Consider the following 22,712-nt stretch of genomic DNA (forward strand, 5'->3'; position numbering starts at 1 on the left):
TCCAAATTGCTGCTCTCTTTGTAGGCAAGCAAGGCTTTGTTGCAACTGCAATTCTTACTCCTTCTTGAAATGTAGGGACGACAGTACATTCCATCACATCCATCTAGTGTACACAGGTAGGTCCATTGTGGCGGGCGGGCGGGCGGGCGGCTTTAATGGCTGTTTGCTGTTCCCCTACTCCACTCCACTATTTGACTGTGGTGCTGCATCAATCAGTGGCTGGCTCAGGTGCAGCTCTTTAACTTACCTAAAAGGGAGGGCGGAGAGAAGACAAGGAAGGTGAATGAGCTGTTCCAATGTGAAATGCCGGAAACACAGACACACAGACGACACAAAACAAGAGGTGGCAATGTATTCATTAATTGCATTTAATCAATTAGCTCATTATCACTCATGCATTGTCCAACAGGTGTTGAAATAATGGGATTAAAAGGGGAGATCCCTTCAGAAAGACAGAAACAATGGCAAACACAAAAAACACTTTTGGAATCTGATTTTAGTCAACACATAAGGAAAGGGTGCACCGGTCCTGGAAATACTGCAATACCAGGTCAATGCGTGGAGTGGACAGAGCAAGCTCTATTTCCATCTCCCTGTTCTAAAAATCCATTTAATATATGGTCCCCAGATAGGGGACGTATCAGATATTAAACTGATAAGAACAGATACTACACTTGATCTTAGCCAAAAGGCCGAGAAGCGATAACCCGAACGGGCCGCGCGTTGCCCGAGCCTGCCCGATACTGCTGTTCAGCCCTTGCAGCGATTCAGCCTACTTCTAGGCAATTCCATGGGGCCCTGCAGGCTCACACACTCACAGCTACACGGGAGGTGAATAAAGGCCGGAGAGGAAGCCAGACAGGATTTGCTTCTTTTGCTTGCACCACAATGCAGTGCTGAAAGAGGAGGAATCTACATAAAAACGCCTTCCTGGCAACGCCCAAATGCCCTGCTGCCATGCAGATAAACACTGGCAGCGGCAGCAAGTGCATGTCCACAGCCACCCCTTGTTCCTTCACACCTTGTATCAGCTGTAATCCAGTCCAGTCCAGTGCTGCCTGCTGAGCAGCACTGACCAACACTGCCTGGGCCCAGGCTTTTATCTCTGAGGCCCCATTATGATGTCAGAAAGCTGGCTCTGGCTCCTCAGGGCTCCACTATGACACGTGCAAAGTTCCGTCTGAACTTTATATAAGACGGTGCGGCTCAGTCAGTCACTCAGTGTTGCCTGAGAGGGCAACACTGCAACAGCCGGCCGCCAGGCTGTCTTTTTTTGCACAGCTAGTTGCCTCCAGGAGGCCACAAGAGGGAGACAAGGGACTGCAAAATGGAAAATAAGCATCCACCAACTTTACAGACAACTTCTCCTTGCTCCTACAACCTCCATCCTTGCACAGTTTGTTATTCTTCTAGGTAACATAGTAACAAATCCAAATTGCTGCTCTCTTTGTAGGCAAGCAAGGCTTTGTTGCAACTGCAATTCTTACTCCTTCTTGAAATGTAGGGACGACAGTACATTCCATCACATCCATCTAGTGTACACAGGTAGGTCCATTGTGGCGGGCGGGCGGGCGGGCGGGCGGCTTTAATGGCTGTTTGCTGTTCCCCTACTCCACTCCACTATTTGACTGTGGTGCTGCATCAATCAGTGGCTGGCTCAGGTGCAGCTCTTTAACTTACCTAAAAGGGAGGGCGGAGAGAAGACAAGGAAGGTGAATGAGCTGTTCCAATGTGAAATGCCGGAAACACAGACACACAGACGACACAAAACAAGAGGTGGCAATGTATTCATTAATTGCATTTAATCAATTAGCTCATTATCACTCATGCATTGTCCAACAGGTGTTGAAATAATGGGATTAAAAGGGGAGATCCCTTCAGAAAGACAGAAACAATGGCAAACACAAAAAACACTTTTGGAATCTGATTTTAGTCAACACATAAGGAAAGGGTGCACCGGTCCTGGAAATACTGCAATACCAGGTCAATGCGTGGAGTGGACAGAGCAAGCTCTATTTCCATCTCCCTGTTCTAAAAATCCATTTAATATATGGTCCCCAGATAGGGGACGTATCAGATATTAAACTGATAAGAACAGATACTACACTTGATCTTAGCCAAAAGGCCGAGAAGCGATAACCCGAACGGGCCGCGCGTTGCCCGAGCCTGCCCGATACTGCTGTTCAGCCCTTGCAGCGATTCAGCCTACTTCTAGGCAATTCCATGGGGCCCTGCAGGCTCACACACTCACAGCTACACGGGAGGTGAATAAAGGCCGGAGAGGAAGCCAGACAGGATTTGCTTCTTTTGCTTGCACCACAATGCAGTGCTGAAAGAGGAGGAATCTACATAAAAACGCCTTCCTGGCAACGCCCAAATGCCCTGCTGCCATGCAGATAAACACTGGCAGTGGCAGCAAGTGCATGCCCACAGCCACCCCTTGTTCCTTCACACCTTGTATCAGCTGTAATCCAGTCCAGTCCAGTGCTGCCTGCTGAGCAGCACTGACCAACACTGCCTGGGCCCAGGCTTTTATCTCTGAGGCCCCATTATGATGTCAGAAAGCTGGCTCTGGCTCCTCAGGGCTCCACTATGACACGTGCAAAGTTCCGTCTGAACTTTATATAAGACGGTGCGGCTCAGTCAGTCACTCAGTGTTGCCTGAGAGGGCAACACTGAAACAGCCGGCCGCCAGGCTGTCTTTTTTTGCACAGCTAGTTGCCTCCAGGAGGCCACAAGAGGGAGACAAGGGACTGCAAAATGGAAAATAAGCATCCACCAACTTTACAGACAACTTCTCCTTGCTCCTACAACCTCCATCCTTGCACAGTTTGTTATTCTTCTAGGTAACATAGTAACAAATCCAAATTGCTGCTCTCTTTGTAGGCAAGCAAGGCTTTGTTGCAACTGCAATTCTTACTCCTTCTTGAAATGTAGGGACGACAGTACATTCCATCACATCCATCTAGTGTACACAGGTAGGTCCATTGTGGCGGGCGGGCGGGCGGGCGGCTTTAATGGCTGTTTGCTGTTCCCCTACTCCACTCCACTATTTGACTGTGGTGCTGCATCAATCAGTGGCTGGCTCAGGTGCAGCTCTTTAACTTACCTAAAAGGGAGGGCGGAGAGAAGACAAGGAAGGTGAATGAGCTGTTCCAATGTGAAATGCCGGAAACACAGACACACAGACGACACAAAACAAGAGGTGGCAATGTATTCATTAATTGCATTTAATCAATTAGCTCATTATCACTCATGCATTGTCCAACAGGTGTTGAAATAATGGGATTAAAAGGGGAGATCCCTTCAGAAAGACAGAAACAATGGCAAACACAAAAAACACTTTTGGAATCTGATTTTAGTCAACACATAAGGAAAGGGTGCACCGGTCCTGGAAATACTGCAATACCAGGTCAATGCGTGGAGTGGACAGAGCAAGCTCTATTTCCATCTCCCTGTTCTAAAAATCCATTTAATATATGGTCCCCAGATAGGGGACGTATCAGATATTAAACTGATAAGAACAGATACTACACTTGATCTTAGCCAAAAGGCCGAGAAGCGATAACCCGAACGGGCCGCGCGTTGCCCGAGCCTGCCCGATACTGCTGTTCAGCCCTTGCAGCGATTCAGCCTACTTCTAGGCAATTCCATGGGGCCCTGCAGGCTCACACACTCACAGCTACACGGGAGGTGAATAAAGGCCGGAGAGGAAGCCAGACAGGATTTGCTTCTTTTGCTTGCACCACAATGCAGTGCTGAAAGAGGAGGAATCTACATAAAAACGCCTTCCTGGCAACGCCCAAATGCCCTGCTGCCATGCAGATAAACACTGGCAGCGGCAGCAAGTGCATGCCCACAGCCACCCCTTGTTCCTTCACACCTTGTATCAGCTGTAATCCAGTCCAGTCCAGTGCTGCCTGCTGAGCAGCACTGACCAACACTGCCTGGGCCCAGGCTTTTATCTCTGAGGCCCCATTATGATGTCAGAAAGCTGGCTCTGGCTCCTCAGGGCTCCACTATGACACGTGCAAAGTTCCGTCTGAACTTTATATAAGACGGTGCGGCTCAGTCAGTCACTCAGTGTTGCCTGAGAGGGCAACACTGCAACAGCCGGCCGCCAGGCTGTCTTTTTTTGCACAGCTAGTTGCCTCCAGGAGGCCACAAGAGGGAGACAAGGGACTGCAAAATGGAAAATAAGCATCCACCAACTTTACAGACAACTTCTCCTTGCTCCTACAACCTCCATCCTTGCACAGTTTGTTATTCTTCTAGGTAACATAGTAACAAATCCAAATTGCTGCTCTCTTTGTAGGCAAGCAAGGCTTTGTTGCAACTGCAATTCTTACTCCTTCTTGAAATGTAGGGACGACAGTACATTCCATCACATCCATCTAGTGTACACAGGTAGGTCCATTGTGGCGGGCGGGCGGCTTTAATGGCTGTTTGCTGTTCCCCTACTCCACTCCACTATTTGACTGTGGTGCTGCATCAATCAGTGGCTGGCTCAGGTGCAGCTCTTTAACTTACCTAAAAGGGAGGGCGGAGAGAAGACAAGGAAGGTGAATGAGCTGTTCCAATGTGAAATGCTGGAAACACAGACACACAGACGACACAAAACAAGAGGTGGCAATGTATTCATTAATTGCATTTAATCAATGAGCTCATTATCACTCATGCATTGTCCAACAGGTGTTGAAATAATGGGATTAAAAGGGGAGATCCCTTCAGAAAGACAGAAACAATGGCAAACACAAAAAACACTTTTGGAATCTGATTTTAGTCAACACATAAGGAAAGGGTGCACCGGTCCTGGAAATACTGCAATACCAGGTCAATGCGTGGAGTGGACAGAGCAAGCTCTATTTCCATCTCCCTGTTCTAAAAATCCATTTAATATATGGTCCCCAGATAGGGGACGTATCAGATATTAAACTGATAAGAACAGATACTACACTTGATCTTAGCCAAAAGGCCGAGAAGCGATAACCCGAACGGGCCGCGCGTTGCCCGAGCCTGCCCGATACTGCTGTTCAGCCCTTGCAGCGATTCAGCCTACTTCTAGGCAATTCCATGGGGCCCTGCAGGCTCACACACTCACAGCTACACGGGAGGTGAATAAAGGCCGGAGAGGAAGCCAGACAGGATTTGCTTCTTTTGCTTGCACCACAATGCAGTGCTGAAAGAGGAGGAATCTACATAAAAACGCCTTCCTGGCAACGCCCAAATGCCCTGCTGCCATGCAGATAAACACTGGCAGCGGCAGCAAGTGCATGCCCACAGCCACCCCTTGTTCCTTCACACCTTGTATCAGCTGTAATCCAGTCCAGTCCAGTGCTGCCTGCTGAGCAGCACTGACCAACACTGCCTGGGCCCAGGCTTTTATCTCTGAGGCCCCATTATGATGTCAGAAAGCTGGCTCTGGCTCCTCAGGGCTCCACTATGACACGTGCAAAGTTCCGTCTGAACTTTATATAAGACGGTGCGGCTCAGTCAGTCACTCAGTGTTGCCTGAGAGGGCAACACTGCAACAGCCGGCCGCCAGGCTGTCTTTTTTTGCACAGCTAGTTGCCTCCAGGAGGCCACAAGAGGGAGACAAGGGACTGCAAAATGGAAAATAAGCATCCACCAACTTTACAGACAACTTCTCCTTGCTCCTACAACCTCCATCCTTGCACAGTTTGTTATTCTTCTAGGTAACATAGTAACAAATCCAAATTGCTGCTCTCTTTGTAGGCAAGCAAGGCTTTGTTGCAACTGCAATTCTTACTCCTTCTTGAAATGTAGGGACGACAGTACATTCCATCACATCCATCTAGTGTACACAGGTAGGTCCATTGTGGCGGGCGGGCGGCTTTAATGGCTGTTTGCTGTTCCCCTACTCCACTCCACTATTTGACTGTGGTGCTGCATCAATCAGTGGCTGGCTCAGGTGCAGCTCTTTAACTTACCTAAAAGGGAGGGCGGAGAGAAGACAAGGAAGGTGAATGAGCTGTTCCAATGTGAAATGCTGGAAACACAGACACACAGACGACACAAAACAAGAGGTGGCAATGTATTCATTAATTGCATTTAATCAATGAGCTCATTATCACTCATGCATTGTCCAACAGGTGTTGAAATAATGGGATTAAAAGGGGAGATCCCTTCAGAAAGACAGAAACAATGGCAAACACAAAAAACACTTTTGGAATCTGATTTTAGTCAACACATAAGGAAAGGGTGCACCGGTCCTGGAAATACTGCAATACCAGGTCAATGCGTGGAGTGGACAGAGCAAGCTCTATTTCCATCTCCCTGTTCTAAAAATCCATTTAATATATGGTCCCCAGATAGGGGACGTATCAGATATTAAACTGATAAGAACAGATACTACACTTGATCTTAGCCAAAAGGCCGAGAAGCGATAACCCGAACGGGCCGCGCGTTGCCCGAGCCTGCCCGATACTGCTGTTCAGCCCTTGCAGCGATTCAGCCTACTTCTAGGCAATTCCATGGGGCCCTGCAGGCTCACACACTCACAGCTACACGGGAGGTGAATAAAGGCCGGAGAGGAAGCCAGACAGGATTTGCTTCTTTTGCTTGCACCACAATGCAGTGCTGAAAGAGGAGGAATCTACATAAAAACGCCTTCCTGGCAACGCCCAAATGCCCTGCTGCCATGCAGATAAACACTGGCAGCGGCAGCAAGTGCATGCCCACAGCCACCCCTTGTTCCTTCACACCTTGTATCAGCTGTAATCCAGTCCAGTCCAGTGCTGCCTGCTGAGCAGCACTGACCAACACTGCCTGGGCCCAGGCTTTTATCTCTGAGGCCCCATTATGATGTCAGAAAGCTGGCTCTGGCTCCTCAGGGCTCCACTATGACACGTGCAAAGTTCCGTCTGAACTTTATATAAGACGGTGCGGCTCAGTCAGTCACTCAGTGTTGCCTGAGAGGGCAACACTGCAACAGCCGGCCGCCAGGCTGTCTTTTTTTGCACAGCTAGTTGCCTCCAGGAGGCCACAAGAGGGAGACAAGGGACTGCAAAATGGAAAATAAGCATCCACCAACTTTACAGACAACTTCTCCTTGCTCCTACAACCTCCATCCTTGCACAGTTTGTTATTCTTCTAGGTAACATAGTAACAAATCCAAATTGCTGCTCTCTTTGTAGGCAAGCAAGGCTTTGTTGCAACTGCAATTCTTACTCCTTCTTGAAATGTAGGGACGACAGTACATTCCATCACATCCATCTAGTGTACACAGGTAGGTCCATTGTGGCGGGCGGGCGGGCGGGCGGCTTTAATGGCTGTTTGCTGTTCCCCTACTCCACTCCACTATTTGACTGTGGTGCTGCATCAATCAGTGGCTGGCTCAGGTGCAGCTCTTTAACTTACCTAAAAGGGAGGGCGGAGAGAAGACAAGGAAGGTGAATGAGCTGTTCCAATGTGAAATGCCGGAAACACAGACACACAGACGACACAAAACAAGAGGTGGCAATGTATTCATTAATTGCATTTAATCAATTAGCTCATTATCACTCATGCATTGTCCAACAGGTGTTGAAATAATGGGATTAAAAGGGGAGATCCCTTCAGAAAGACAGAAACAATGGCAAACACAAAAAACACTTTTGGAATCTGATTTTAGTCAACACATAAGGAAAGGGTGCACCGGTCCTGGAAATACTGCAATACCAGGTCAATGCGTGGAGTGGACAGAGCAAGCTCTAATTCCATCTCCCTGTTCTAAAAATCCATTTAATATATGGTCCCCAGATAGGGGACGTATCAGATATTAAACTGATAAGAACAGATACTACACTTGATCTTAGCCAAAAGGCCGAGAAGCGATAACCCGAACGGGCCGCGCGTTGCCCGAGCCTGCCCGATACTGCTGTTCAGCCCTTGCAGCGATTCAGCCTACTTCTAGGCAATTCCATGGGGCCCTGCAGGCTCACACACTCACAGCTACACGGGAGGTGAATAAAGGCCGGAGAGGAAGCCAGACAGGATTTGCTTCTTTTGCTTGCACCACAATGCAGTGCTGAAAGAGGAGGAATCTACATAAAAACGCCTTCCTGGCAACGCCCAAATGCCCTGCTGCCATGCAGATAAACACTGGCAGCGGCAGCAAGTGCATGCCCACAGCCACCCCTTGTTCCTTCACACCTTGTATCAGCTGTAATCCAGTCCAGTCCGGTGCTGCCTGCTGAGCAGCACTGACCAACACTGCCTGGGCCCAGGCTTTTATCTCTGAGGCCCCATTATGATGTCAGAAAGCTGGCTCTGGCTCCTCAGGGCTCCACTATGACACGTGCAAAGTTCCGTCTGAAATTTATATAAGACGGTGCGGCTCAGTCAGTCACTCAGTGTTGCCTGAGAGGGCAACACTGCAACAGCCGGCCGCCAGGCTGTCTTTTTTTGCACAGCTAGTTGCCTCCAGGAGGCCACAAGAGGGAGACAAGGGACTGCAAAATGGAAAATAAGCATCCACCAACTTTACAGACAACTTCTCCTTGCTCCTACAACCTCCATCCTTGCACAGTTTGTTATTCTTCTAGGTAACATAGTAACAAATCCAAATTGCTGCTCTCTTTGTAGGCAAGCAAGGCTTTGTTGCAACTGCAATTCTTACTCCTTCTTGAAATGTAGGGACGACAGTACATTCCATCACATCCATCTAGTGTACACAGGTAGGTCCATTGTGGCGGGCGGGCGGGCGGCTTTAATGGCTGTTTGCTGTTCCCCTACTCCACTCCACTATTTGACTGTGGTGCTGCATCAATCAGTGGCTGGCTCAGGTGCAGCTCTTTAACTTACCTAAAAGGGAGGGCGGAGAGAAGACAAGGAAGGTGAATGAGCTGTTCCAATGTGAAATGCCGGAAACACAGACACACAGACGACACAAAACAAGAGGTGGCAATGTATTCATTAATTGCATTTAATCAATTAGCTCATTAACACTCATGCATTGTCCAACAGGTGTTGAAATAATGGGATTAAAAGGGGAGATCCCTTCAGAAAGACAGAAACAATGGCAAACACAAAAAACACTTTTGGAATCTGATTTTAGTCAACACATAAGGAAAGGGTGCACCGGTCCTGGAAATACTGCAATACCAGGTCAATGCGTGGAGTGGACAGAGCAAGCTCTATTTCCATCTCCCTGTTCTAAAAATCCATTTAATATATGGTCCCCAGATAGGGGACGTATCAGATATTAAACTGATAAGAACAGATTTTTTTTTTTTTTTTTTTTTTTTTTTTTATTAAACCATTCAGGTTTTTTTGAATAAAACCGAGAACTGTAGTTGTCCAAACCACCTCTCTATTTTTCAAAAAATCTCATCACTCTGGTTCATTATTTTATTTTTCCATCAAATACAAGATAAATCAAACAAAATTCCTCAAACTAAATACCTCCATTTCAACATTCGCCATATCCCTTCCGCATCCATACCTCTTTCTAGATCCCATTTATAATAAAAATACAACTTAGCCAATACCATACTAACCACATCCTCAATCTCAAATACTTCTCTTTTATACACATTCAAATTCCGTGTATTCCACAATACCTCTTTCACACAAGTCAAAAAAATCCACAACACTCTATCCTTTTCACTACCCAAACTACACAAACCAAACAAGACAATTTCATACGTCAAAACCTTCAAACCAGTCAATTCTTCACACAACCCACTCAACTTTTTCCAAACATCCTTTGCATGCTTACACGACCAAAACACATGACTCACATCCTCATCATCCCCACAACCTTCTCTCGGACACCTTTCAGATGCAACCAAACCTCTTCTTTTCTGAACACTCCTTACAGGCAACACACCATGTACCGACATCCATAACAAATCTTTCTGCTTATTTGACACATCATACGTAACAATCTTCTTCCACACAGACTTAGACTCCATCGAATTCAAACCATTTACAGAACACATCACATTATTCATACACATACTTCTCACAACATTCTTTTCACTCAAAAATCTCTCCATTCTTACATCCTCTAGCTGGAACTTTTTAATAAATTTTTCAACATACAAATACCACCCTGTGCACTGAAAAGCAATTGGTTTACATAAATTACGTTTGTCCCATCTTAGACGCTGAATCACCGTTCCAGCTAAATACTTCGACATTCTGGAAGCCTTGGATTCTTTAAATAAAAGCTCTACAAAAAAAGTACACAATTAATTCCAATGAAAATCTCCAAATTTGGGAAATCCAAGCCTCCATTACGTCTGCTTTTCATTAGAATTTCTCTCCTTGCCTTCTCAATCCCGCTCCCCCATAAAAAAAGGAACAAAACTCTATTCACTTTTTTTAACATAACAACAGCAGGAGGAAAAACCAGAGCGACATATAAAATCATAGGAAGAATAATGCTTTTGACTATTAAAACCTTCCCCGAAAAAGAAAGATCCCTCATTCTCCACATTTCCAACTTTCTCACAATCCTACCACCTAACTCATCCCAACTTTCTCTCCCTTTCAACTCATCATCAAACACAATACCCAAAATTTTCACACTATTCACCTGTTCCATATCAGGATCACTCACCCGCTCATTACTGAAAAAAAATTTAAATTTGCTCTTACCCCAATTTATTTTAAAAGCAGACGCAATACAAAACATATTTACAATCAACTTCACTCTGGACATATCATACACTGAATCACACAATACACAAATATCATCCATATATCCCAAAGCTTTCACACGCTTTCCATCACACCCGGGCACCACCAAACCTTTCACAACCTTATCATTTCTAATCATTTGCAACAATGGTTCAATCGCACAAATAAAAAGGATGGGAGACAACGGACAACCCTGTCGCACACCAGACATAATACTAAATGATTCTGAAAAAAACCCATTCACCTGCACACAACTCTTTGCATTCGCATATAATTTCTTCAACAAACTCACAAACTGAACCGGAAAACCCATTCTCCCTAATACTTTGAACAAAAACACATGCGCCACACGATCAAACGCTTTCTCAAAATCTAACGCACACACAATCACCTTCTTATTCCGACCCTTACAATCCTCAAGCATGTCCCGCACCAACGCCACATTTTCATGCAATTTCCTTTTCGGTACCGCACATACCTGATCCTCATCAATCACACACCCAATCACATCTCTCATACGATTCGCAATCAGCTTGGCAAAAATTTTATAATCCGTATTAAGCAAAGTAATTGGTCGCCAGTTTTCTAACCGTCTCTTATCTCCTTTTTTATGCAACAAAACTACCATACCCTTCTTCATCACATCACACATATTAGTCCCAGAAAACAACACTCTCATAACATCTATAACATCCTTCCCAATTATATCCCAATATTTCCCATAGAAATCAGCTGGTATTCCATCGATCCCTGGAGACTTATTTTTAGCCATACTTCCCACCACATCTTTTACTTCACCATCCATAATCTCACCAAGCAAAAACGCACATTCACTTTCAGGAACAAAATTACACACAATATCCAAAAACTCCTCATCATCACCCAAATCACATTTCTTCACATCATACAGTTTTTTATAAAAATCAGACACCACATCAATCACATCCTTACCAAACACCTCTTTATCATCCTTATCCAATAACACATTCATTCCACTTTTTCCACCACACATTTTTTTAAAGAAAAATCTAGTGCATTTCTCGTGATTATCTCTAACCTCCACCTTAGACCTAAATATTATTTCTTTCCCTTTCTCACGAAACCACTCCTTAATATCTTTTTTTGTTTTTTCTAAATCGTGTCTTACATCCATACCCAAATTTTTACATTGATGAAGGAACGTCATCCGCATATTAAAGCGTGAATATTGCAATCTTTTCCTTCTCGCTCTTCTATATCCTATCTGTCTAAAAAACCCACCAATCTTTTTTTTCACCCATACCCACCATTCACACACATTAGAGAAAGAACTTTTCTTCCTAACCCAAAACCCATATTTTTTCCCAAACCTAGTTTTTACCCTTTCATCACTCAGAAAACTGACATTCATCTTCCATACCCCTCTACCATAAAAGAAATTATTTATAACAAAAACCCCCAACAAACACTCGTGATCTGAAAACCACACTCTCTCCTGCGCATAATCGACACATTTCATTGCTGAAGTAGAAAAAAAGAAAAAGTCCAGACGAGAATCCGTTCTTCCGTCATCGGCATGGTAAGTAAATGGACCTGGTTTCCTGGTGACAGCGTCCTGCAAAGCAAAGTCCTGCAAAATTTTATTCCACAAACTTCCGGTAGCGTCCACATTAGACTCTGTGGATCCAGCTCGGGCCTGCTTCTCCAAGATACAGTTAATATCACCGACAATAATAACAGGAACTTTACCATGTAGAAAAAATTTTAAACTATCAAAAAGTGCCAACCTATCAGATTTCACAGCATGGCCATAGATATTGATAAGCCTAAACTGCCATCCCTTATAGGATAGTAACACACAGACACATCTTCCTTCCTGAATGATTTGAGTCTGTTTGATGACAAACTCATTATTTTTGAAGAGAATGCCAATTCCATCATTCCTATTTGTGGAAGAAAAGGACCAAATTGCTTCCCCAAACTTCCATTCTTCTTTCCTAGGCATTTTTGATAAACCACATTCTTGTACGCAAACAATGTCACTGCCCTTAGAGGCCAAAAAGTCCAGGACTGCAGCACGCTTGTGAGCAGAGGAGAACACCCGTACATTTTGTGAGACAATCTTTAATCTCAAAGACATGCGGGCATAGTATGGTTAGTGGAAAAGAAAGCCATGAGAAAACCAGAACATATCACGTCCCAGGGAAATACATAGCTCTTTCCAGATTCGCCACATTGGCTTCACTGAGGAAACCTTCCCCAGGAGAGCTGGGTACTTCTGAGGCCACATCAGATGACTTAGGGCTACAACTAGAGTCACTGTCCAGCAATGAGAAAGGATTTGCATGAGCAGAATCTTCCAACAAACCTATCTTCAGTCTCTTCACCGCCTTTCCAGACTTCCCCCTTTTTGATACAACTTTGTGGAAAATTTCCGCACTAGTGGCACTAGGCATCCTGGCCTCCTTCTCGTCCTCCTCCGATATTGACCACTCCACTTTAGCTGAGTCTTCCGTTTTTGACTCTGGGCTAGAGAAAGACAAAATTTGCATACTTGCACCATTATCAGGGTATGCACACCCACTAGGTGGCGCTGTGTCTTCACCTTCCATAGGTATAACCACAGGTGTCTCATCAACAGTTGGCTCTGCTGGAGGGACCACACCCAACTCCATGCTATCAGTATGTGAGGTTAGAACCTCTCCTAATCCAGCTTTCCCAGGGTCCTGAGAAGCAGCCACAGAAACACTGCCAGCAGGCTCTGAAATTACATCAGAAGAGGCAGCAAGGGAACCTGTTGTTCTCACCTGTCTGCCCCATGTCCTTCTCTCTTGCCCTAAGAAGGGAAACACCTTTGGGCATTTTCTACAGGTATGACCAGGCAAACCACAAATGTCACACCTGGATGGGGAAATACATGCACTAGCCTCATGTCCTGTTTCTTTACAATTCCTGCATACCTTGCCTTTGCATGCATCTTTGGTATGCCCGTAGGAAAAACATGATCTACAAAAGCATGGCATATCTTGGTAGTAAAGATATCCCTTATTACCACCAATTGAAAAATTAGCAGGAGGATTCATCACTCCTCCAATACAGCTGGAGTCAGGTTTCAGCCTGACCCAGTACTTGATATCACCATTGAAAACTCCCCATAGATTCTTCTGCTCCACACCACCTCTAACATGGGTACAGTAGTGAGCTAAAAAGGCCCTAACCAGCCTTCTATCCAGAAATGGGTTATACATGTGGATTGTGATACATTTCTCCACTGCTGAAAAAAGAGGTTGCACTTCAATAGATGTTAAAGCCTCATGCATGTGTTTCTCCTTGAGCAACTGAAAAACATTTAGACAGTAGGCGGCCTCAAAAAAGGATACGTCATACGTAGAAATATTACTGAAAGCTTGGATACAGAATACCTCTACCAACTTAACTCCAGCCAGGTCCAGAAGGATGTTCTCAATGATGTGCCCAGTATCCACTTCGTCTCTCCTCTGCTCATTTACCACAAAACGAATAGTATTCCGCACAGCTGCCATCTTGATATGGAATGCCCAACGGCACGGTGATCGCTCCCAAAAACGTCGGAGAGGACTCCACGAAAGACCGAACCCCCGGCCCAGACCAGGCAATAAACCTGATCTGAGCCAAAAGGCCGAGAAGCGATAACCCGAACGGGCCGCGCGTTGCCCGAGCCTGCCCGATACTGCTGTTCAGCCCTTGCAGCGATTCAGCCTACTTCTAGGCAATTCCATGGGGCCCTGCAGGCTCACACACTCACAGCTACACGGGAGGTGAATAAAGGCCGGAGAGGAAGCCAGACAGGATTTGCTTCTTTTGCTTGCACCACAATGCAGTGCTGAAAGAGGAGGAATCTACATAAAAACGCCTTCCTGGCAACGCCCAAATGCCCTGCTGCCATGCAGATAAACACTGGCAGCGGCAGCAAGTGCATGCCCACAGCCACCCCTTGTTCCTTCACACCTTGTATCAGCTGTAATCCAGTCCAGTCCAGTGCTGCCTGCTGAGCAGCACTGACCAACACTGCCTGGGCCCAGGCTTTTATCTCTGAGGCCCCATTATGATGTCAGAAAGCTGGCTCTGGCTCCTCAGGGCTCCACTATGACACGTGCAAAGTTCCGTCTGAACTTTATATAAGACGGTGCGGCTCAGTCAGTCACTCAGTGTTGCCTGAGAGGGCAACACTGCAACAGCCGGCCGCCAGGCTGTCTTTTTTTGCACAGCTAGTTGCCTCCAGGAGGCCACAAGAGGGAGACAAGGGACTGCAAAATGGAAAATAAGCATCCACCAACTTTACAGACAACTTCTCCTTGCTCCTACAACCTCCATCCTTGCACAGTTTGTTATTCTTCTAGGTAACATAGTAACAAATCCAAATTGCTGCTCTCTTTGTAGGCAAGCAAGGCTTTGTTGCAACTGCAATTCTTACTCCTTCTTGAAATGTAGGGACGACAGTACATTCCATCACATCCATCTAGTGTACACAGGTAGGTCCATTGTGGCGGGCGGGCGGGCGGGCGGCTTTAATGGCTGTTTGCTGTTCCCCTACTCCACTCCACTATTTGACTGTGGTGCTGCATCAATCAGTGGCTGGCTCAGGTGCAGCTCTTTAACTTACCTAAAAGGGAGGGCGGAGAGAAGACAAGGAAGGTGAATGAGCTGTTCCAATGTGAAATGCCGGAAACACAGACACACAGACGACACAAAACAAGAGGTGGCAATGTATTCATTAATTGCATTTAATCAATTAGCTCATTATCACTCATGCATTGTCCAACAGGTGTTGAAATAATGGGATTAAAAGGGGAGATCCCTTCAGAAAGACAGAAACAATGGCAAACACAAAAAACACTTTTGGAATCTGATTTTAGTCAACACATAAGGAAAGGGTGCACCGGTCCTGGAAATACTGCAATACCAGGTCAATGCGTGGAGTGGACAGAGCAAGCTCTAATTCCATCTCCCTGTTCTAAAAATCCATTTAATATATGGTCCCCAGATAGGGGACGTATCAGATATTAAACTGATAAGAACAGATACTACACTTGATCTTAGCCAAAAGGCCGAGAAGCGATAACCCGAACGGGCCGCGCGTTGCCCGAGCCTGCCCGATACTGCTGTTCAGCCCTTGCAGCGATTCAGCCTACTTCTAGGCAATTCCATGGGGCCCTGCAGGCTCACACACTCACAGCTACACGGGAGGTGAATAAAGGCCGGAGAGGAAGCCAGACAGGATTTGCTTCTTTTGCTTGCACCACAATGCAGTGCTGAAAGAGGAGGAATCTACATAAAAACGCCTTCCTGGCAACGCCCAAATGCCCTGCTGCCATGCAGATAAACACTGGCAGCGGCAGCAAGTGCATGCCCACAGCCACCCCTTGTTCCTTCACACCTTGTATCAGCTGTAATCCAGTCCAGTCCGGTGCTGCCTGCTGAGCAGCACTGACCAACACTGCCTGGGCCCAGGCTTTTATCTCTGAGGCCCCATTATGATGTCAGAAAGCTGGCTCTGGCTCCTCAGGGCTCCACTATGACACGTGCAAAGTTCCGTCTGAAATTTATATAAGACGGTGCGGCTCAGTCAGTCACTCAGTGTTGCCTGAGAGGGCAACACTGCAACAGCCGGCCGCCAGGCTGTCTTTTTTTGCACAGCTAGTTGCCTCCAGGAGGCCACAAGAGGGAGACAAGGGACTGCAAAATGGAAAATAAGCATCCACCAACTTTACAGACAACTTCTCCTTGCTCCTACAACCTCCATCCTTGCACAGTTTGTTATTCTTCTAGGTAACATAGTAACAAATCCAAATTGCTGCTCTCTTTGTAGGCAAGCAAGGCTTTGTTGCAACTGCAATTCTTACTCCTTCTTGAAATGTAGGGACGACAGTACATTCCATCACATCCATCTAGTGTACACAGGTAGGTCCATTGTGGCGGGCGGGCGGGCGGCTTTAATGGCTGTTTGCTGTTCCCCTACTCCACTCCACTATTTGACTGTGGTGCTGCATCAATCAGTGGCTGGCTCAGGTGCAGCTCTTTAACTTACCTAAAAGGGAGGGCGGAGAGAAGACAAGGAAGGTGAATGAGCTGTTCCAATGTGAAATGCCGGAAACACAGACACACAGACGACACAAAACAAGAGGTGGCAATGTATTCATTAATTGCATTTAATCAATTAGCTCATTAACACTCATGCATTGTCCAACAGGTGTTGAAATAATGGGATTAAAAGGGGAGATCCCTTCAGAAAGACAGAAACAATGGCAAACACAAAAAACACTTTTGGAATCTGATTTTAGTCAACACATAAGGAAAGGGTGCACCGGTCCTGGAAATACTGCAATACCAGGTCAATGCGTGGAGTGGACAGAGCAAGCTCTATTTCCATCTCCCTGTTCTAAAAATCCATTTAATATATGGTCCCCAGATAGGGGACGTATCAGATATTAAACTGATAAGAACAGATTTTTTTTTTAAGTTGGCTACCCCTTTTCAGGGGTGTCAATGATTTATTTCATGATAAAAAATACAGTTTACAATAAAACCAACTTTTGTACAAATGAATAACAATAAAATCAATATTTCATTGCATTACATTACATAAAAGGGACATGGTGGCAAATCTTTATATGTTGGAGTTCCATTCTTTCACAAACCATTTATTAAGAAGGGTGGCATTTCTTTTTTTGTCTAATAAATAATAAATGTACATTTCGCTAAAACAAAGACCTAAAACATCATCAGTAGATAAAACATCGTGCTTAAAAATCAGGATGTTCCTGGCCTTCCATAGAGCTTCTTTGGCGCAATTCATCGTCTTCCACGCTATTATCTTTTGGCTCGCGGTTGGGCATCCAAATAGTCCATATAAAATATCTTCATAATTCAAGTCTTTCAGGTCTGCCATCTTTACCAAAAGAGGGAATATTTTTTTCCAAAATTCCTTCGCAAAATCACACGTCCAAAAAATGTGTCGAATCGTTTCCTCGGCCTGGCAGCCTTCCCTCGGGCAGACGGTAGACCTCGCGAGCCTCCTTCTGTATTGGAATGCCCGGCATGGAAGACATTGATGAATGCAGCTCCAGGCCAGGTCCATCTGTGTATTAAAAAGATAAAACACATTAATAATTTTGAAGATAAAAGCACTTCGTTCCTCATTAAAATTCTCAATCCTGCTGACCGTCTCACTTTCTCTTAGGTCTTTAATTAATTTTTTACTATTTTTCAGCTCATTTACATTTTTTCCCTTCAGGTTGAATAAGGTCACTATCTTTTCTAAAATCACATAGTTTATTGAGAGTTTAAAAGCGTAAGGTGAGGATAAAACAATGTTGAACCACCCAAACCTTCGCATTAAAAACCCTGTATTAAAACGTAAAAAATAGGACCAATAATGTTCTTTAAAAAGGGAATTAAAACAGAAACTGAAGAACTTGATTAAAAGAAACCTGTTAAAATTCGGAAAATCTTTGCCACCCTTCGGTTTGGATTTCATCACAATCTCTCTTTTAAGTTTCTCCATTCTGGAACTCCAAAAGAAGGTAAAACATGCTTTAGTAATTTTTTGCAATAAAACCGTGGGGGGAGGGAAAACCATACTGAGATATAAAAGCAGGGGTAAAATGACCATTTTAATAATTAAAACTTTTCCCTCCATGGTAAGTTTTCTCATGTTCCACATGCATATTTTTTGATTTACCTTCTGCGCCACCATGTCCCAACTGATAAAACCATTATCGCACTCACTGAAGGAGACACCTAAAATCGTAATATTATCTGACACAGGGACGGGTATGTCTCTAAAAGCCATGCTTCCTATATTTAAAATATTACTTTTGTCGAAGTTCACCTTAAAACCGGAAGCACAGCAATAAAACTCAATTTGTCTGAGGGTTCTCTGAAGCGACAGGGTGTCCCTGCAAAAAACCGCTACATCGTCCATGTACCCCACTGCTTTAGCCTCTACGCCGCCACCCCCGGGCAGGGGGACTCCACGTATTAACTTATCGCGGCGAATTGTACACAGTAGAGGCTCTAATGCGCAAATAAAAAGCAGTGGGGACAAGGGACACCCCTGCTTCACCCCTGAGTCTAAAATCACGTCCTGTGTCTTAAAACCATTCACTAAAATTTTGCTTGTGCAATCTTTATAAAAGGCTTTAAGTGATAATAAAAATCCTTCAGGTATACCCATACGCTCTAAAACCTTAAAAAGATAAAAATGAGAGACACGGTCGAACGCCTTCTCGAAGTCTATAGATAAAATGGCTAATTTACCTCTTCTAGACCTCGTGTCCTCAATCACATCTTTTACCAGGTTAAGATTATCCCAGATGCTGCGGCCTGGCACCCCACACACCTGGTTAGAGTGTACAATGTGGGGTATTATGGCTTTTAATCTATTTGCGCACACTTTTGCCATTATTTTATAGTCGCTATTCAGAAGGGTTATTGGTCTCCAGTTCTTCAAAACTGCGATGTCACCTTTCTTATGTAGCAGGGAGACCTCACCCTTCCGCCAGGACTTAGGCAGCATCTTGGAATTAAAAACTTCATAAAAAAGGCTAAAAAGATCCTCTTTTAAAATGTCATAAAATTTGACATAAAACTCACTGGGTATACCGTCCGGTCCGGGAACTTTTCCGGCTTTAAAACTCTTTACCGTTTCTAAAACCTCCTGCTCCGTCAGCTCCTGTAATAAAAAATTCTGGGAGACAGGGTCTAAAACAGTAGTAATCTCCTTCAGTGAGTCACGCATAAAATTATGATCCACAGTTTTAACACTAAAAAGGTCAGCATAAAACTCATGAACTTTACTTAAAATACCCTGTACATCTGACACACCTTCAATATTTTTAATAATAGCCTTTTTATTGTTAATTTTTTTAAAAAAGTACCTGGAGCAGGTCTCATTCTCCTCCACATGCTGAATTTTGGAACGAAAAATGATTTCTTTGCCTTTCTGCTCCAGGCACTGAGCTATTTCTTTTTTTAAATTAGTGATATCAGTTTTAACGTCAATTTCATTATCTCTCATCTTGTACAGGGTCTGCAGACGGGTGCTGAGAATTTTAAAAAAAGCATGTTTTTCTCTGGCTTTCGCCACGCTCTTTTTAATAAAAAATTCCTTTATTCTTTTTTTCATTTTCTCCCACCATGCACTGATGGGAGTACGCATGTCTCTCCCCCGCCTGCATTTTTGGTAAAATTCAATAAAATCAGTAAAAACCTGTGGATCATCTAAAAGGGAAACATTTAACTTCCAGGACTTCTTACACACCGGTTTATTAAAATCACGCTTTACATAAAATGATAAAAGCTTGTGATCTGAGAAAACATTAGTTAAAACTTCACAATTAAAAGGCAGTACATTCTCATTACAAAAAATAAAATCTATCCTGGAGCTACAGGTGGCGTTGCTCCAGGTAACGCCGGCTTCCTCTGGGCTGCTCCTATTACATTCTTTGTACAAATCTGTTAATTTAAAATCATTTACAATATCTTTGAGCAGTCCAGAGGTCTTATCGTAATTCCTACTTGTAGTACTGGTAAGCCGGCGTTCCCCCCTCAGGATACAGTTAAAATCACCTGCGAGGATAAAAGGCTCAGTTGTATTAATAAAAAGAGGTAACATTTCTAGCATCTCTGCTCTCTCCTTTTTGTCAGGTGAGCCGTAAAAATTTAAAAACTGCCATTTTACGCCGTCAATAAAAGCTTTAACCAATAAAATACGTCCTGGAAGAATCTCTTGAATAAAATCAATAAAAACGTTTCCCTTAAAAAGAATGGCGACCCCTGCTGATCTGGACTCGTTAGATCCAGACCAGACTGATGGACCATACTTCCAATCCTCTTTGTATTTATGGTACTTCATTGCATGGGGAATGCCGCACTCCTGCAGGAAAAAAACAGAGGCTGCCAGGCCAGATAAAAAACTGAAGAGAGCAACCCTTCTGACTTTGGACTTGGCGCCCCTCACGTTGAGGGAGATCCCCTTTATTTCAGACATCGTGGAGTTTTAATTGTGTTAGTCTTGATTTTAAAAAATAAATAATCGTGTTACTTAAAATCAGACTTGGCCTCCACCAGCAATACCAGAAATCTCGCTTGAACTCATCTCCCCGCCCTCGTCTGACTCTAGCGAGAAAGGGGATGATTCAGGAGAGGAACTACCTTCCGTGAGCGTCGAGCCAACAGCCCTCATCTCGTATACAGGGAGTCCAGATTCACACAGCCTTACCTGGGTCTCTAACGGCTGACCATATAGGTCTGTATCGGGTGGGTCCCCCAAGGGCCCCGCCGCTCCCCCCTGAGGCCGTGCAGGCCGTGCAGGCCGTTCTAGAGGGGGAGGTTGCGCACATGGCGGGGTGTCGGTTGGCTCGGGGGGAACAGTGCCCACCCTCCTCACCAGTAACGACGAGGGGGCGGTCCTAGGAGGAGCCTCACTTTGCTTTACGGACGTATCCATTTGCTCCTCCCCTGTCACCCCCCTACCGGCACGCTCCTGTTTACCCTTTTTACGGGGACCCACTTTCAGCCAACCTTCCTCTTCAGACTCCGTATCTAGAGACCCAGGATTGGGAGCAGGCCCGGCATCCACTGAGCAACCAGCACTCTGGGATGCCTCAGTTATCTCACTGGCCTGCCCCTTCTCAGCCTTACGTTTGGCTTGGCGTTTTTCCTTCGCACTGGACTCCCTTCTCTCCTCTGAGGCTGTTGGCTGTGAGGTACCTGCTTTGGCTCCAACAGACCGTACCCTTGAAGCCCAGGTACCCCGCTGCTCCTTTGCAGCACTGGCTTGTTCCTCTCCCTGAGGGCGGGGCTGGTCCGCTGGTGGAGCACGTGGGGGCGCCCCGGGTTGCTCTTCTTCTCCGCTTCGGTACCTATGAGGACAAGAAAAATACAAGTGACCAGTTTTTTGACAAAAGTTGCATTTTTTTTCTTCTGTGCACTCCCTTATATTGTGCTCTTTGCTTCCACAGTTTCTGCAGGTGACATCGCAGTTAAAACTGGTATGTCCATAGGTACCACAAGCCCTGCAGAAGTTTGGCATCCCTGAGAAGTAGAGGTCGCCATTCACATTTCCAATTTTAAAACGAGCCGGTGGTAATCTCGTTTCTTGGGTGGAGGGGTCCTTAATCAGCGTAACTAAAAACTTCCATTTGGCGGTCCACACTCCACACTCGTTCATCACTTTCCCCAGGAGTTTGACATTTTTGAAGTAGGCAGCTAGAAATGCTGCCACTTCCATATCTCTCACATATGGGGAATACATTTTAATCACCACGAGTTTGGTTATTTCAAATTCATGCTCTACTACCTTGACTCCCGCTGCTACGAGTTCACCTTGTTTCCTCTCAGCTCGGTCCATAGCATCACGGAGTATTCCTTCTCCCATGAAGGTGACATCGTAGATTCCTCGCTTCGGGTAGTCCTGGATAGCCAAGAGCTCGTTCTTGTGGACCGCCAGCAGATCTTCCAAAATGGCGTGGACTAAAAATTTAATACCACGGGGACCGCCTCCACCCTCTGCCACGATAAATCGTGCAGAATTCTTAAGCCGGGCGTACACCGGCACCGCATCGGGTTCGCCTGCCATTAGCGTGGCCAGGTCGAACCGCACAGCTTTCGCTGCGCCCCTTGTCTTACGGAGACCAAGGGGCTGGGGGGGATCGCAACTCGTTGCTCAGGACTAAGCCTCTCTCCCAAATAGCAGCACGGGGGTGAAGTCCAGGCGAACCTGGACGATCCCCCGAGGCCGAGAGAGAGGGTACCTGAGCACCTTCTGACCAAAAACCTCCTGTATAAATACACTTGGTCTTAGCCAAAAGGCCGAGAAGCGATAACCCGAACGGGCCGCGCGTTGCCCGAGCCTGCCCGATACTGCTGTTCAGCCCTTGCAGCGATTCAGCCTACTTCTAGGCAATTCCATGGGGCCCTGCAGGCTCACACACTCACAGCTACACGGGAGGTGAATAAAGGCCGGAGAGGAAGCCAGACAGGATTTGCTTCTTTTGCTTGCACCACAATGCAGTGCTGAAAGAGGAGGAATCTACATAAAAACG

The 22,712-nt window shown here is 45.4% G+C and overlaps 9 non-coding genes across 9 annotated transcripts; all 9 read right to left on the reverse strand.

Moving 5' to 3' along the window:
• Positions 1 to 513: 513 nt before the first annotated feature.
• On the reverse strand, positions 514 to 704 carry LOC142680466 (U2 spliceosomal RNA). Its single transcript, XR_012852949.1, has one exon. It is a non-coding gene; the product is annotated as a U2 spliceosomal RNA (small nuclear RNA).
• A 1,242-nt stretch (positions 705 to 1,946) lies between these two features.
• LOC142680467 (U2 spliceosomal RNA) lies at positions 1,947 to 2,137 on the reverse strand. The gene has a single exon (XR_012852950.1). It is a non-coding gene; the product is annotated as a U2 spliceosomal RNA (small nuclear RNA).
• Positions 2,138 to 3,375: 1,238 nt separating this feature from the next.
• On the reverse strand, positions 3,376 to 3,566 carry LOC142680468 (U2 spliceosomal RNA). The gene has a single exon (XR_012852951.1). It is a non-coding gene; the product is annotated as a U2 spliceosomal RNA (small nuclear RNA).
• Positions 3,567 to 4,796: 1,230 nt separating this feature from the next.
• On the reverse strand, positions 4,797 to 4,987 carry LOC142680469 (U2 spliceosomal RNA). The gene has a single exon (XR_012852952.1). It is a non-coding gene; the product is annotated as a U2 spliceosomal RNA (small nuclear RNA).
• A 1,230-nt stretch (positions 4,988 to 6,217) lies between these two features.
• LOC142680470 (U2 spliceosomal RNA) lies at positions 6,218 to 6,408 on the reverse strand. The gene has a single exon (XR_012852953.1). It is a non-coding gene; the product is annotated as a U2 spliceosomal RNA (small nuclear RNA).
• A 1,238-nt stretch (positions 6,409 to 7,646) lies between these two features.
• On the reverse strand, positions 7,647 to 7,837 carry LOC142680395 (U2 spliceosomal RNA). Its single transcript, XR_012852892.1, has one exon. It is a non-coding gene; the product is annotated as a U2 spliceosomal RNA (small nuclear RNA).
• A 1,234-nt stretch (positions 7,838 to 9,071) lies between these two features.
• LOC142681001 (U2 spliceosomal RNA) lies at positions 9,072 to 9,263 on the reverse strand. The gene has a single exon (XR_012853366.1). It is a non-coding gene; the product is annotated as a U2 spliceosomal RNA (small nuclear RNA).
• A 6,271-nt stretch (positions 9,264 to 15,534) lies between these two features.
• LOC142680398 (U2 spliceosomal RNA) lies at positions 15,535 to 15,725 on the reverse strand. Its single transcript, XR_012852893.1, has one exon. It is a non-coding gene; the product is annotated as a U2 spliceosomal RNA (small nuclear RNA).
• Positions 15,726 to 16,959: 1,234 nt separating this feature from the next.
• Positions 16,960 to 17,147, reverse strand: LOC142680983 (U2 spliceosomal RNA). The gene has a single exon (XR_012853358.1). It is a non-coding gene; the product is annotated as a U2 spliceosomal RNA (small nuclear RNA).
• Between the last annotated feature and the right edge of the window lie 5,565 nt (positions 17,148 to 22,712).

The sequence above is a fragment of the Rhinoderma darwinii genome (assembly GCF_050947455.1).
Source record: "Rhinoderma darwinii isolate aRhiDar2 chromosome 2 unlocalized genomic scaffold, aRhiDar2.hap1 SUPER_2_unloc_56, whole genome shotgun sequence".
In the NCBI taxonomy this organism is placed as follows: Eukaryota; Metazoa; Chordata; class Amphibia; order Anura; family Rhinodermatidae; genus Rhinoderma; species Rhinoderma darwinii.